The sequence below is a fragment of the Lycium barbarum genome, chromosome 1 (genome assembly GCF_019175385.1).
Source record: "Lycium barbarum isolate Lr01 chromosome 1, ASM1917538v2, whole genome shotgun sequence".
Taxonomy (NCBI): Eukaryota; Viridiplantae; Streptophyta; class Magnoliopsida; order Solanales; family Solanaceae; genus Lycium; species Lycium barbarum.
This window is the reverse complement of record NC_083337.1, coordinates 17,631,717-17,644,994: the sequence shown is the minus strand read 5'-3', so window position 1 is coordinate 17,644,994 and position 13,278 is coordinate 17,631,717.

The following is a 13,278-nucleotide window of genomic DNA, read 5'->3' as shown; positions in this document are numbered from 1 at the left end:
TTCATTTTAGATATTCCCGAATATAGTGGCAGCCTTGTCGACTTGCATATTTTGTTATGTTTTGGTTAGCTGTGACTTCTCAGGAGACAGGTTCATTATGATATATGACGTTATGAGTCTATAGCTTGCTTTTACAAATTTCCATATTGTCATTAGTTTCAGTCTGATTATATCTAGCAGGTTCATATATGAGTGTCCAGCTCGGGCACTAGTCATGGCCCATCGGGGTTGAGTAGTGACAAAAGTGGTATCAGAGCAGTTCTTTCTCGGAGTGTCTATAGACCGTGTCTAGTAGAGTCTTGTTTATCGGTGTGTTGTACACCACATCTATAAACAGGAAGCTACAAGACATTTAGGATGTCATCTTTCCTTCTTACTCTAGATCGTACGGTAGAGCCATGTTATCAGGATAATCCCTCTCTAATGAATTGTTGTGTTTTCAACTGTGCCTCTAAAGAAAGAGACAGCTGCCCAGAAGGGAAAATCGATAGCAGGAGATACTAGCCAGACCCGGAGATTTACTAGGGCCTGTGCCCAGTCTAGCCTGAGATTGTAGTCCAATCTGCGAGCTATAGTACACCGCCACTTCCAGAGGAGCTTAGAGCAGCAACAGCTCCAGTTCGGGGGGCAGCACCACCGCCAGCTCCCGAGGCCCCAGTACCTGAGCCTCCAGCTCCTCAGCCAGGTGCAGAGGATAGGGCCATGAGAGATGCAGTTCAGTTACTGACCAGATTAGTGGCAGGGAAGGCTCATAGGCATGGACTAAGAGTTGACCATGCTGATAGATCTGATAGTTTGAGGGTTCGTGACTTCTTAAGTTGTAATCCTCCAAAGTTTTTTGGGTCAAAGCCCGAGGATGATCCACAGGAGTATATTCGGCAGATGCAGCGTACATTGAGGATAACCAAGGCTTCTGAGACTGAGTCTGTTGAGTTGGCTTTGTATCGGTTGCGGGATGTAGCTGTTAATTGGTATGAGTCTTATGAGTTATCTAGGGGCGAGGGTGCTCCTCCAGCGGTATGGGATGAGTTTGTGGAGGCCTTCCTTGGCCACTTCCTACCTCCAGAGATGAGGCTAGCTAGAGTTGATAGATTCTTACATTTGAGGCAAAATGGCAGGAGCGTTCGAGAGTATAGTCTTGAGTTTGATTCGTTGGCTAGATATGCGCCGACTATTATAGCTGATATGGCAGATAGAGTACATCGTTATGTGATGGGACTAGATTATTATCTGATTGATGGTTGTATGGCAGTGGCTCTTCAGCCAGGTATGGATATTGCTCGGGTACAAGCATACGCACAGGGGGTAGAGGATCGACATAGGGGGCGTCAGCCAGATAGAGATCATGACAGAGGCCAGCATAAGAGGGCTAGATCAGCGGGTTATTCTAGTGAGTTTCGAGGCGGGCAGCCTCAGCAGCATGTTAGATATTCTTCCCAGCCAGCATAGAGTGCACCCCTATGGTTTACGGGCAGGAGATTCGACCGCACAGGGTATTCAGGAGCCGGTCAGAGCTCCAAGGCTTCAGGTTCACAGATGAGCAGGGGTTCGAGTCAGTCGAGGCCAACTTTGCCTCGGTGTTCTCAGTGTGGTAGGCCCTATTTTGGGGAATGTCGTTTGGCTATAGGTGCTTATTTTTCTTGCGGCCGTCAAGGCCATGTGATGAGAGAGTGTCCTTATAGAGGTGGTACAGGTGGTATGGCTCAGCCTACTAGATCGGCTACTGGTTCATCTTATTCTGTAGCTATGCGCCCCACGGGGCAGGGTATTCAGACGCTAGCAGGCCATGGTAGAGATCGTGGCGAAGCTTTCAGTTCTAGCGGTCCTTCGAACTGCATATATGCTTTGGCTAGTAGGCAGGATCAGGAGGCGTCACCGAATGTGGTTACATGTATATTATCAATTTTCTCCCGAGACGTATATGCATTGATAGATCTAGGTTCCACCTTATCATATATATCCCCCTTTATTGCTAGTAGAATCGAAATAGAACCTGAGTTGATAGAACCATTTGAGGTAGTTACACCGGTAGGAGATTCTGTCATAGCTAAGCAAGTATATAGAAATTGTTCGATGGTTATATATAGTCGTCATACCATAGCAAATCTGATAAAGTTAGACATGACTGAGATTGATGTTATTATGGGTATGGATTGGTTGGCTTCTTATTATGCTAATGTTGATTGTAGAGAAAAGATAGTTCGATTTCAGTTTCTAGGAGAGCCGATTATAGAGTGGAGAGGGAGTACAGCATCGCCGAGGGGTAAGTGTATTTCATACCTCAAGGCAAGGAAGATGGTTAGAAAAGACTATATTTATCATCTGGTTCGAGTGCATGATATGAAAGCACAGATAGAGACTCTTCAGTCAGTCCCGGTAGTTAATGGATTCCCAGATATATTCCCAAATGAACTTCTAAGTCTTCCTCCAGAACGGGAGATAGAGTTCACTATAGATGTATTGCAAGATACTTAACCCATATCTATTCCTCCTTATAGAATGGCACTTGTAGAGCTGAAGGAATTAAAGGAAGAACTGAGAGACTTGTTAGAAAAAAGCTTTATCAGGCCTAGTACATTACCTTGGGGAGCACCGGTACTATTTGTGAGAAAGAAAGATGGGTCGCTGCGAATGTGTATTGATTATAGGCAACTGAATAAAGTAACGATAAAGAACAGGTATCCCCTCCCCAGGATTGACGATCTATTTTACCAGTTGCAGGGTGCTAAGTGTTTTTCGAAGATAGACTTGTGGTCAGGTTATCATCAGGTGCGGGTAAAGGAGGCAGATATTCCGAAGACGGTATTCAGGACCCGATACGGGCATTATGAGTTTAGAGTGATGTCTTTTGGGCTAACCAATGCTCCGGCGGTGTTTATGGATTTGATGAACCGAGATGAACTGAGTATTCAAACCATTCCTAGATACGTTTGTTATTGCATTTATTGATGATATTCTAGTTCATTCAAGTTCAGAAGAGGAGCATGCAGACCATTTGAGGATAGTACTTAGGGTACTCCAGCACCAGAAGTTGTATGCTAAAATTTCTAAGTGCGAATTCTGGTTGACTTCAGTAGCATTCTTGGGGCATATTATTGGAGTTGACGGTATTCGGGTAGATACGCAGAAGATTGAGGCGGTAAAGACTTAGCCCAGACCTATGACACCTACTGAGGTATGCAGTTTTCTGGGGCTAGCAGGAGATTCGTAGAAAAGTTTACCTCGATTTCAGTGCCTTTAACAAGGCTAACTCAGAAGGCAGCTAAGTTCCAATGGACTGATGCTTGTGAGCAAAGCTTCCAGTTGTTGAAAGACAAGTTGACTACAAATCCAGTTCTAACTCTTCCTGAGGGACCAGATGGCTATGTTATTTATTGTGATGCTTCAGGTGTTGGACTAGGTTGTTATTGATGTAGCATGGCAGGGTTATAGCCTATTCCTCCAGACAGCTCAAAAAACACGAGAAAAATTATCCTACTCATGATCTGGAGTTAGTAGCAGTGATTCATGCCTTAAAGATATGAAGGCATTATTTATATGGTGTTCATATTGATATTTATATGGATCACAAGAGTCTCCAATATATCTTTAAGCAGAAAGAGCTGAATTTACGACAGAGACAGTGGCTAGAGTTACTAAAGGATTATGATGTTGATATTCTATACCATCCATGGAAAGCAAATGTTGTAGCAGATGCTCTTAGCCGTAAATCTATGGGTAGCTTAACAGTTGTGCAGCCAGAAAGGAAGGAGATGGTTCGTGAGATTTACCAGCTAGCTAGCCTTGGAGTCTGTTTGGCTTATTCTGGAGATAGTGGAGTTTCTATTCGAGAAGTTGCTGAGTCCTCTATCATAGAAGAGGTAAAGAGACATCAGTACGAGGACCCTGTTCTAGCAAAGTATAGAGATACAACTCTTCAAAAGGAGAAGACCCCAGTTGAGGTTACACCTGACGGAGTGCTACGGTATAGAGGCAGATTGTGTGTACCTAATGTTGCAGGGCTACAACGGCAGGTTATGGGAGAGGCACATTATGCCCGTTATTCTGTTCATCTAGGGTCAACGAAGATATATCATGACCTTAGATGCTTATATTTGGTGGGATGGCATGAAAAGGGACATAGCGGAGTTTGTTGCTCAGTGCCCGAATTGTTAACAGGTTAAGGTCGAGTATCAGAAGCCTGGTGGATTATTGCAGGAGATAGAGATTCGAACTTGGAAATGGGAAGTGATTAATATGGACTTTATTATAGGTTTACCTCGCACTTAGCGGAAGTATGACTCTATATGGGTTATTGTGGATAGGCTGATAAAATCAGCCCATTTTCTTCCAGTCAGGACTACTTATTCAGCTAAAGACTATGCGAGGTTATACATCAGAGAGACAGTAATACTTCATGGGGTTCCTACATCTATTATATCGGACAGAGGAGCTCAATTTACAGCTAACGTCTGGAGATCGTTCCAGAAGGGATTGGGGACACAAGTGAGTCTTAGCACAGCGTTTCACCCTCAGACTGATGGACAGGCTGAGCGTACTATTCAGACGCTAGAAGATATGTTGCGAGCCTGTATTATTGACTTCAGAGGTAGCTGGGATGATCATTTTCCACTTATTGAGTTTGCTTATAATAATAGCTATCATTCTAGTATTCAGATGGCATCGTATGGGGCCTTATATGGGAGGAAGTACAGGTCACCTATCGATTGGTTCGATGTTGGTGAGACTAAGTTAATAGGCCCAGACATGATTCAGTAAGCTATTGATAAGGTCAAGCTTATTCAGGAGAGATTATTGGTAGCCCAAAGTCGACATAAGTCATATGCAGATAATTGACGTCGAGACTTAAAGTTTCAGATTGGTGATTGGGTATTCCTGAAGGTATCACCCATGAAGGGTGTGATGAGATTCGGCAAGAAGGGGAAGCTCAGCCCGAGGTACATTGGGCCTTATCAGATTGTTCGTAGGGTAGGCAAGGTTGCCTATGAGTTAGACCTACCATCTGATTTGGAAGCGGTACATCCAGTCTTTCATGTATCAATGCTTCGTAAATGTATTGGTGACCCTTGTAGAGTATTTCCTGTATATAATGTCCAAGTAACGGAGGAGTTGTCTTATGAGGATAGCCCCATAGCTATACTTGATAGCCAGGTTAGAAGGTTACGTACTAAGGATGTGGCTTCCGTCAAAGTATTGTGGCGAAATAATAATAGGGGGGAGGTGACTTGGGAAGTCGAAGACGAAATGAAGAAAAATTATCCTTACTTGTTTCAAATTCCTGCAAGTAATTCAATTCCTTACTTGACTATATTGATTGGTAAATGAGACTATATGATATTGTGGCCCGGTGAGGCATCCGTGGGTTGCTGAATGCAGGTTGGTAGGTATAGCTATAGAGGAGACTCTCCCAATATTTTTATAAGACTCTATAAACTAGTTTACCATTCGAGGACGAATGTTACTTAAGGGGGGAAGGATGTTATACCCCGTACTTCTGTACGTTGGATTATTCTTAAGTTAACCGACATAAGCTCGGAGGACAAGAATATCTTTGAGGTTATACGATATTAGACATTCTTATTGTCACATCTTGTATTTTCATTCAACATATACATGACTAAGTTAAGAGAAAAGAAATTTGGGAAAATATAAACGAGATGCTTGCTTACCCGACGTGCTTGCTTAACTTACTTACTTTCCGTCCTGCTTGCTTGAGTAGGTGACAAGTTAACGACAAGTAGGTGATGCACCTACTTAAAGTGTATGGACCTAGTTAAAAATAGAAAGGAAAAGGATAGAGATGGGTTGATCTGGGGGCAGCCCAATACCCATCAGCCCAAGCCCTTTTAGGAGAATATATATATACAGATATCACCTCATTTACACTTAGAAACAACATAAAAATCTCTCCCTACGTTCTCAAGGCAGCAGCCCTCTTTCTCTTAGGGTTTATAAGTGTTCTTCTAATATTTCTTACAAAACAGCCCCTAAAACCCCATAAACTCTAGGTGATTTACATCCATTTTCAAGTTGATGTTGAAGGGAAGATTAAAGCTTGTTAGAATCTGAACCAAGAGCAATATTTCTACATAAAAGGTAAGGATTAAACTTCTATTTTCTTCCCCCAAAAACTGAATTGACTAGAGCACTTTAAAGGTAAGAAATTAGAAAGAGACCGCATAAAAATCAACTTTAAGTTGCTAGGTTTATTGGGCTGTTTTGTGTTGTTGTTGAGCTATCTCTTTTGATACTGTTCCTATAAGTTTTGGAAGGTTAAAAGACATGGAGAGACCCATATAATTGAAGAGTAGTAGGGCCATAGTTCGTCGTTACGTTTCAGGTCGATTAACACTAGTATGATAATCGTTTTGTGCGGAAGTGAACATATGTAGGAGCTGATTTTGTTGTGAGTTAATTGAGGACTTATAATCAAGGTAAGGTTTCAATTATTCTTTATGTATATGAGCTAGCTGAAGCTTTACTTATATTGGCTTGTCAAGAATTTTTGAAACATCGACAAGAAGTCGTAGTCTATTGTTGAATGTTGACCTATGGATTGTAGAGGTTAGTCTTGTATTGTTGGAGGGCTAGATGCGTTGTTGAATGTTATTTTCATTGTTGTTGATGTTTTTAATGTGTGAATAAATTCTGGAAAGAAGAGGAGTTCAAAACTGTTGTTGTAGGATCGAAACCTGAGCTTGCCGCTCGCTATGCTATGATTATGAATTTTTGGGATTGTTCTTGTGGTATTAAAGAGCTAGATTGATAGTGTTAGTTGCTGATGTTGTTAATATTGTTGTTGGTTGTTGTTTTGGATTTTGGAAATAAAGAAATGTAGGGGAGGTGCTGCCCGATTTTCTAGAAATGAGCTACTAGCTTAGAAATCTATTCCAAGCCCTTTCATAGCTTAACCATAGTTTTAATGTCTTGTTGTAGGTTGAAGTATTACGGGCAGTATACACACACACACACACACACACACACACACACACACATATATATATATAATGAGTCGTTGATAAGCACAAAGGTATGTAAAGCTATCCCTTCTTTCTTCTTTGGCATGAATTACATAAAATGAACAAACGACGAACACATGTGACTCCAATGAAATCTAGTTCTCAATAGTACTTGACATGATAGTTGTCTTTGGTCCCTCAAGTGTTAGTTCATCCAATCTATTCTCTCGAATCCCAAATGATGATTCATTTTGTACATGACTGCCATAGTACTAAGTGTTCTCACATCGATAATAACACTTTCAAAAGATATTCTAAGATAACAAGATTGTGCATTCACAAAAGAGTCTTCATATAGGATTATGAGTTACTAATGAAAGGCTTGGCATTCGTATACATTTTCATTGCATCATTTCACCAAGTCCTTTACTAAAGGGCGGGGTACGATATATATATATATATATGAATTTCACCTTATCCCTTACTAAAGGGCCGGGTACGGTATATATTTACATAACCACGGATCAGCTGGCTTTTCTCACCGAGTCTCTTACTAAAGGGCTGGGTACAGTATATATGTATGTATATGACTTCACTCACCGAGTCCCATAATGGGCCGGGTACGGTATATAGAGTATATATATGCATGACTCACAATATAAGGTACAAATGCATTGGTATCCCTTGATTATCATACTTATCTCCTGTCATCTTTTCACTCACTCATGATCTTCATTCCTGTACTTCATGCTTTACATATTCAGTACATTTTCCGTACTGACCCCCTTTCTTCGGGGGATGCGTTTCATGCCCGTAGGTACAGACACTCAGTTTGGTGATCCTCCAGCCTAAGACTTCTGCTCAACTGCTTGGATAGCTCCATTGTTCCAGAGCTTGAGTCATTTTGGTACAGATCCTTTGATATAGACTTATGCACATCCAGGGGTACGGCGGGGCCCTGTCCCGTCATATTTCACTATTATACTCTTAGAGGTCTGTAGACATGTGTGGGTTGTATATATGTTTTGGTCAACTATATCGATGTAGTTCGTTTTGGATATTCCCGTATATAGTGGCAGCCTTGTCGGCTTGCATATTTTGTTATGTTTTGGTTAGTTGTGACTCCTCAGGAGACAAGTTCATTACGATATATAACGTTATGAGTCTATAGCTTGCTTTTACAAATTTCCATATTGTCCTTAGTTTCAGTCTGATTATATCTAGCAGGTTTATATATGAGTGTCCAGCTCGGGCACTAGTCATGGCCCATCGGGTGGAGTCGTGACCTCCACCTCATTACTATGTACTGGTTGATGAGAACGGATCCGGCACAGTTATAAACTGGCTATGCTATATGTGCAAGGTGCACACGTTCGGTCTCCATGAATCCACTAGCCTATTATGCACATTTGGTTGCCCGTTGTGCACGATATTACATTGAGAATGATGTGGTAATCATGGAGAAATGAAAATGCTCAAGAAAGCAAAGGGACCAAGTCTCAGTGCTGCTGCAAAGGAAGCCGACTCTTAGCTACTAGCTAAAGACTGAAAATATTTGTCTAGACCTACTCCTCCTTAGTTCTTGAGCCCCCCTAGTCCTCCTGAATATCTGACCCTTTGTATTCCATCGCTTAATGACTATGACACTCATTGCAGTTTAAGTATCATATTTTTTACTGACTGAGACTACTATGTTTTTGATATGCTTAATCTAATTTGGGAAATTACTCTGATTTGTGCAATGATTTTAAAACTTGTTGTTACTATTCTTGCTTATGTTGTGTTGCCCTAGTGTCCATGAGTTAATGCTACTGAACTTCTTTTTGGCCTGTGTTACTTTTATTACTCTTTTCAATGATGCTAAAATGGGGAAGAAAACAAAGGGGTGGGAAAGGGAGAAAGAATGATGAGGGAGAGCAATATATAAATAGTAATCATCAAAGGGGGGGGGGGGGGGGGGGGGGAATGACTGACTATATGCTTTGATGATTGTCAAACCTCGTGAAACTAGAGAGAGCGAGAAACTCGGTCCTTAATATGGCCTCTCCATACATCTCACAGTCTCAATAATATAATCGATATATGTGAGAGAGACATGTGTGAAAGATAAGGGGAACCGTGAAAAAGGGAAAGAGGACTGCAAGCTCGGCAAGTGAAGGACTGATCCGCAGGTGGAACAAGTGGGAATCTGGTTCTCAAGGGGAACTTTGTCTATGAGTTTACCATAAAAAAGGGGGAAATTGATATGTCATGACATGTTTTAATGATTTGACAAACCTTACTAAAAAATCCGGAATACTACTATATATCTCGAGGTCTGAGTCTCAGGGGGGAACAAATGAGGTATCTGGGTAAGGGATCTGGTCCTTAGGGGGAATACAAAGGATGTCGCTTTGTCATCATCCAAAAAGGGGAAAATTGATAAAAACTGATATGTTTTGGTGACATGACAAACCCTAAGGAACCAGATACAATTAGGTTCCCCTGTCTAAACTTGGTTAACCTTATGATATCTCATATGCTGCTTTTCTAACATGCTCCTTGAAGGATCAGATGCCTGCAGGATTTGCTCATATATGAGAGACCAGATATGTTGATTTAGAAGGACCAGATGGGATTAGGTCTCTAGCCTGCTCAGCCAACAATGCAACTGTAGAGCTACTGATAGTGTATCCAGTACTTACAACTTGTTCGAAGAACAGATGAGGAACCAGGTTCCTCCATATAAAGGTCATGGTCACTGAAGCTGAAAGTCCAAATCCACAGCTGTAAAGCGTGCAGCTAAAAAGTACAATGCAGTTGTACAACAGTACCTCAGCAAGGCCAAATTGATTAACTGTTCAGATCTCATGAGCAGTCTCCTCTACTCTCTCTATCTCTCTCTCTCTCTCTCCCCCCCCCCCCCCCCGGTGCATATAAAGATATCATCTTCTAAGAGAAGACTTATTCTTACACAATCCAAAAATTTCTCCATACAAAGTGCAAGTCTTCACCTTTCAAGGTGTTCCTTAAGAACAGAGCCTTAGCGACCGGAAGGACCAGGTCCAGAACTGGAGATGTTTTAGGTCCTTAGGTTGCTGAGTCTTTATTCTTTTATGCTTAAACTGTAAACCTACTCTTCCATAAAAAGATGTTATTTGTAGGTGTTCTAAATTCTCAAGGTTACTTCCACAAGCTCTTGAGTGGTACACTAGGCTAGAGTTAGCTTAGTTGTATTAGTGTATGACTAGAGTTAGTCACTGTGGTGAATTCTCAAAGGGTGCCTTTGAGTGGTACACTATGATGGAGTGAGTCTAGGTGTATTAGTGTGCTTGACTAGGGGTAGTCAAGTGTGAGGGTTGCATAAGCGTTATTGTAAGGGTGAGAGGTTTAAGAGTTAACTTCTAGCTTGCAATAGAGTTGTAACCTGAGTTTGTTCGGTTAGTGGAGTTAAAATCCTACTGGGGTAGGTCGTGGTTTTTAATCCCTTGAGCAAGGAGTTTTTCACATAAAATTCTTGTGTTGATTCTCGTATTGCACTGCATAAGGGAACTGGTACACAACCAGGTCCCTCATATACTGTTTAGTGGACACACAACCTATAACATAGTTGACCAAACATCCGGGGTTATCAAACTCAGATTTGAATTTTGAAAGTTCTTTTAGGTTCGAAACGTGATTTATGACTTCGTTGGATGGTTTGGACGAATCTTGAGGAGTTCGGGAGTGATTCAATCACTTGGTTGGGATACTAGTTAAGTTTATGAGTTCGAGTTTATAGCTGAATAATTGTTTAAAGGATTATTTAGTTACTCATCATTCCCCATTTCTTGTATATTTGACATATATGATCTGTTAAAAGTATTTTCCCGTACTGTATATGTGCCTCGTGTGGCATTTGACTTCCATACTCTCACATGATATCTCATGCATATTATATTTGTTGGATCATATGATTATAACCTATTGTGGTCCCATTGTACCTGGTTCCTGGTGGAGTGATAATAATTCAACCTTGAGTGGTTGGCTTCATGTTGTGATCCAGATAGATCTGGTTCCGAGTGGAGTTATGATATTTCAATCTTGAATGGTTGGTTGCCCGTTGTGATCTGAATAGATCTAGTTCAGAGTGGGTATATGGACCTCGTGAGTCCCCCATGAGTCACGTTTACCTGACATAAGGAGCGTGTATATACTGAATGCATTCTAGCCATTGCATTGCATCACATCTCATCCTTGTATGATTATTGATGTGTTTGGACTCATCTTTGGATTTTTGGGAAGAATCATATTTATTTTCTCATTTGGTTCAGCTTGAGAATTATCCGGTTTGTAGAGTTATATTACCTCCTATTTGTTTAGTTGTTGATTCATGATAATTAGCTTATTAGTGGGTTTATCCTATCCCTTGGATGTTCAAGTTTGACTCTACAATTTTGTTGAGTTATTTACTAACCAAGTGTAGAGGTAAGCATTGAGAAGGCCAACCCTCGCCAACAGTTCAGTTTAGGGTTGATCTGCGATGCTGCTCATTACACCTGTTTCCCATACTCACTCTACATTTGTTGCACATTTTGTGTGCAGGTTCTGTTTTGAGAAGGAGTGTAGACTAGGTACATTTGATTGGTATGAATTGCTCTTGGAGCTATCAAGGTGAGCTATTTGGCTGATCCACATCACCGGATTCCATTTCCCTACTATTATTTTTCTAGACAACTATGTCGTTATTTTAGACTTGAAAATCTATATTAGCCGTTCTTGTACTTATGACACTAGGTCTTGGGAGATGCACCGTTTAATTTCCACATACTTTTGATTATGAAATAATGTTAACGACTATTTAGAAATATTGGGTCGTGACAACTATCCAATCAAGAAAGAGGAAAAGCCCACATCTAAACAAATTATTAAAAATTCAACAGTTTTTGACAACTTATTCAAATAGACTTAACAAGTCCAAATAGGATAGTCGTGACGTGACTCATGAGGCGTGCCGTGACTCATGAGGCTGGAGTTCTGGTTAACCCATAAATAAGAGAAATAATTACGAGTTTGAGCCAATCGGGTATGTAGTTTGCCTATTTAGGCCCAACTTCTTGATTTTTACATGATTTAGCTCAACGTTAGCACTTAAGACAAATATATTTTAAAACCATAGCCATCGTTTCTCCCCCCCCCCCCCCCCCCCCCTCATCTTCTCTCTTCGTTTGAAGCCCCTTAAGTTGTCGTCCATTCATCCAAACATCAAATTTCCACCATTGCCACATGGAGTTCATCTCAGTCATTACCAAGAAAAAACCATGCTAGAACCCTGCACCTTCTCCATCTCCCCCCACTTTATAGAAAACAATAGTCATAACGTTATACAATAAATGCGTTCTCCATTAGAATTTTTTATTTTTAATGTGAGAGTGACGAGAAGAAAAGGCACCACAAAAAATTACGCCATTGTGATTAGGGCTGCTTATCGAGCGGATTGGGCGGATAATTGCGCTTAATAGTTCGGCTTATCGGTTATCGGCTTTTAATGTACTAATCTGTTAGCCAGCTGATAAGATATCGGTTGATTCGGTATCAAATTAACAATTATCAGACAATGTATCGGCTAAATCTAAGAGACAATAAAAATTAAAATCACAACAACAACCTTTGTGTGTAAAAGAAAACAAAGAGGAACGCAACAATATTGATGAATTGTATGCTCTGATGCTAGGCAGTTGAAACTTGCAAGCAATATTGAAAATACAAGTAGATCTATAGAAACATATACTGTACTGAACACATTCATGGTGCCTACCAATAGTTCATTATTAGCATGCGCTACGAGAACTTTTAAAGTTTATTCAATCATAAGCCTAACTTGAACTTTTGTTACTTTTTAGCGTCATGAAACAAATAGGTAATACTTGAATAATCTAGACAAACTAAGAAAGGGCTTTAGCTTTAGGGTTTACAGTAGATACTTTATATTCTAGGGGTAAAAGTGTAAATATGATAATTCTTAAAGGGTTAACGGTTCATCTGATAAGGAAATTGAGTAATCCGCCCCCCGCACCGATAACCATTAACTATAAAATTTTAATCCATTTTCTGTGCAACAGATTACAAAACAATGGAATCTTCAACATCGTTTACTTTATAATGTAGATTTGTATAACAAGTGTATCCATATTGTATAACAGTTTAATAACACTGTTCATACATAATTATATAGAGCAGCTACATTATTTATACAATAACGTATAAATATATGTAATGTATAATGGTGTACAAAAGTGTGTATATATTGTGATACATCATGTTATATAAACTTGAATTGATTTCGTGTGTTTATAATTGA